Source organism: Octodon degus, unplaced genomic scaffold (genome assembly GCF_000260255.1).
Source record: "Octodon degus isolate 3935 unplaced genomic scaffold, OctDeg1.0 scaffold00197, whole genome shotgun sequence".
Classification (NCBI taxonomy): Eukaryota; Metazoa; Chordata; class Mammalia; order Rodentia; family Octodontidae; genus Octodon; species Octodon degus.
The window spans coordinates 897,907-901,977 of record NW_004524773.1 but is presented as its reverse complement, the minus strand read 5'-3'; positions in this window follow the sequence as shown (position 1 = coordinate 901,977).

The window sequence follows — 4,071 nt, the reverse complement described above, 5'->3', positions numbered from 1 at the left end:
CACACACACACACACACACACACACACACACACATAAATTAATTAATTAATTAAAAAAAAAAACAGGAGAATCACTATGAGTCCAATCTATGTAGTGAGACCCTGTAAACCCTGTAGTACCTGTACTAAATACATTAAAAAAAAAACAAGACCAGCCTGAACTGCAGGTGGGATCCTGTCTCAAGACAAAAAAAAAGTAAAACATTTTGCAACCGGCATGGTAGTATAAATTTATATAGATATATTAATGCATTGAGGGGTTTTTTTTGTTTTTGTTTTTTTTTTTTTTCAGAACTGGGGATTGAACTCAGGTCCTTGAGCTTGCCAGGCAAGTGCTTATTCCACTGAGCTATCGCCCCGGCCCCTGCATTGAGTTTTTAGACTATTTCTTTTATTCTCTACATAATCACAGTGATCTACTTATACGTACATACATACATATTTCCTTAGGCCATTTACCTAAAACATAAAGGTGAAACTCAACTCATGCTCATTGCTGAAATGGTATTGTTATTTAGAAATTTATGTATACCTGGGTATGGTGGTACATGCCTATAATCTCAGCACTCAGTAGGCTGAGGCAGGAGGATCTCTGTGAGTTTGAAGCCAGTCTGGGCTTCATAATAAGTTCAAGGCCAGCCTGAACTATACAGTGACACCTGTTTTCTTTGTTGTTATTTTATTTCACTAAATAAAATAGAGAAGGGGCCAGGAGATGGTTCAGTAGAATAAGTGCTTGCCTGGCAAGCACAAGGGCCTGAGTTCAATCCCTGATTCTGCCAAATAAATAAATAGGGACTATTGAAATCTGCTTTTTTTTTTGTTCTTTCTTTCTTTCTTTTTCTTTTCTTTTTCTTTCTTTCTTTTTTTTTTTTTTTTTTTTTTGAGACAAGGTCTCGCTGTGCAGTTTAGACTGGCCTTAAGCTTATTTTGTGTCCCAGGCTGGTCTTGAACTTGCTATGATCCTCCTGCCTCAGCCTTCCAAGTGCTGGGGTTACAGACATGTGCCACTACGCTCAGATTAAATCTGCTTTTCAACACTCTTGAGCTACTGACCAGCCCAGCAGAACTATTTTGCCAGGTTAGCAACCGGTATCAGCAGTGCAGACCAGCTGAGGTTCAGCCTTACTTGGAAGTGCAAATGCTGGTAGTAATCATCTGCGTTCCCAATCAAATGCACGCCTGTGAACACAGAGTCTTTTCATAAGGATTTAACAGCCACTCAATTTTCCAGGAAGTGCAACCACTGTGCAAAGTGAGGAAGAGGCTATCCGGTTAGGAACTCAGCCAAGGATTGTCGGCCGCGGCGGAAAGTCATGTTGTGCTCAGCTCTCAGCAATGAGATGCCAACAGAGCGTGTTTCCACCAGGTTAGGTGCTGAGACGGTGGGGGCCCACAGATCTGCATACTGTGATGCATATTATAGTTTACTATTCTCTTATTTTTTCCATACATAATTTATTATATTTTCCCCTGGGGATTGAAGCTAAGAACTTCACATTGAGTTATATGCTCAGCTCCTTTGTTTTGTTTTGTTTTGGTGGAACCGGGGATTGAACTCAGGCCCTTGCCCTTGCCAAAGAAGCACTTATTCTACTGAGCCATCTCCCTGGCCCCTTGTTTTGTTTTTAAACCTCTCTCTCTCTCTCTCTCTCTCTCTCTCTCTCTCTCTCTCTCTCTCTCTCTGTACTTTAGGGAAGGGTCCACAGAGTGTCGAGGGTCTCACTACTAGATCAGACTCGTAGTGATCTGCCTGTTTACAGCCTCCCGAGAGCTGGGATTACAGGCCCACGCTACCACACCCAGTCTCAATTGCCATCTCCAAGTGCCTCGGGGGCAGGGCCAGCACAGCAGGCCCAGCCATCAAATCCCTGGCCCCTGCACCTGCCCGCAGGTGCTTTAATCTGCTGAGCTATTTGGCTGGCCCTCAAATTTTTGTCTTTTTAAACAATCTTTTGGGCCAATCAGATAGCTCAGCAGACTAAAGTGCCTGCTTAGGCAGACGCAGGGACTGAGTTCGAACCCCTTTGTGCCATGCTGGCCTCGCTCCCAGGGCACGCTGAGACAGCAACTGAGACTGAGCGTGGGCACACACGCTTGTAATCCCAGTGTTTGGGAGGCTGAAAACAGGAGTATCACTATGAGTCTGATCTGTATAGTGAGACCCTGTAGACTCCATAGTAAATACATAAAAAAAGAATCTTTTATTTATTTATTTATTTATATGGTACAGGGTCTTGCTACACAGCTCAAACTCATGTTGATCCTCCTGTCTCCGCTTCCCCAGTGCTGGAATTATAAGTGTGTGTCACCATACCTGGTTTCAGTGGCTGGACATGAAGTGGGGATCAAACCCGGGTCCTTGCACTTGTCAGGCAGGCACTTAGACCCCTCGAACTATCTCCCCAACCTGTTTTTTTTATTTTTATTTTGAGACAGGTCTCTCTAAGTCACTATATTCCTCAGGGAGGACTAAAATTTGCAATCCTCCTGCCTCAGCCTCCGAAGTGCTAGAATTACAGGTGTGTGACACCACAGCCCACTGGTCCATTGTCTTTTGTTTTTTGGGGTTTTTTGGTTGAACCGGGATTGAACTCAGGCCCTTGCACTTGCCAGGCAAGCACTTATTCTACTGAGCTATCTCTCTGTCCCCTGGTCCACTGGGGGTTTTTTTGTTTTGTTTTGTTTTTTTGTTTTTTGTTTTTTACAGAACTGGGGATTGAACTCTCCACTGTTTTGTTTTTTTTTGTTTTTTTTTAGCAGAACTGGGGATACTTGCATTTGCTGGTCAAGCGCTTATCCTACTGAGCCATCTCCCCGGCCCCATCTCCACTGGTTTTTTAAAAGATTTAAAACCATTGATGTAAAGTTATCTTCTAGGGGCTGAGGAGCTAGCTCAGCGGCATAAGTGCCTGCCTGGCAAGTGCAAGGTCACAAGTTCAATCTCTGTTATCTTCTAGCCAGGCAAAGTGGTGGAAGTTGTCTTCCAGCTGGGCAAAGTGGTACACATCTGTAATCCCAGGGACTGGGGAGACTGAGGCAGGAGGATCGCAAGTCAAAATCTATCCCAGATAAAAGAAAGGAGGGATGAAAATAATTGGAACCAGCCCAGAGAACTGCTTAGAATAATATGCACAATGATTACAATGAAAGGAATCAATATTCATTATAATTATTCACAGAGCTTAGAAGCTTTATCTGTCGGCTGCTTAAGCTCTGGTTCATACAGCGAAGATCAGAAGTGGTTCTAATTTTTCTACACAGCCTAGATCTATGTTTTAAACAAATTAGTAGCATGTGTTCAGCAAATTTTTAAAATGGAAAAGCTATCTTGGCTACTTGGGAGACTGAGGCAGAAGAATCACCTGTCTCCATTTTGGCTGAGCCTGACCCTATTTCCTTGTATCGATATGTACAGAGCTGGCTAGGACTTCTCTTTATCCTTTCACTTGGCCTTAAGCCATGCATACTGGTCTAGCGGAGGTACTGGTGGTAGTCTTTGAAGACAGCATGCATGTTTCCCTGATAACCCATCCCTGCTGCTCTTGGATATGAGCCAGGTCAAGACAGGATGAAGAACCAATGCTCCGTACTACCCACTGGGAGCTGAGATCGAGCCTTCGCTGGGATCGAGCCTCGAGACAGGCTGTGACTTCCTCAGGCTTGAGAGAGTACACATCAGAGCTGAAGCACCAGACCCCAAACGTTAGATATTATCTCAATAGTATTTTTCTTGTTTGGTTGGTTTTTGGGTGTTTTGTGTGTGTGTGTGTGTGTGTGTGTGTGTGTGTGTGTGTGTCTGTGTGAAACCGGGGATTGAACTCAGGCCCTTGCGCTTACCAGGGAAGCACTTATTCCACTGAGCCATCTCCCCGGCCCCTATCTCAATAGCATAATGCAAATTACTTTTTCTGCATATCCTTCTCTCCAAATGTGACAGGTAAATGCAGGCCACCTACCTAGCTCAGCTCACAGTACTCACCTACTTTCCACAAATCTCAGTCATTCATCCTTAAACCATTCCTCCTTCATGACTGAATAAAACCCAGGTTTGGCCTTGGATTGGCCCTT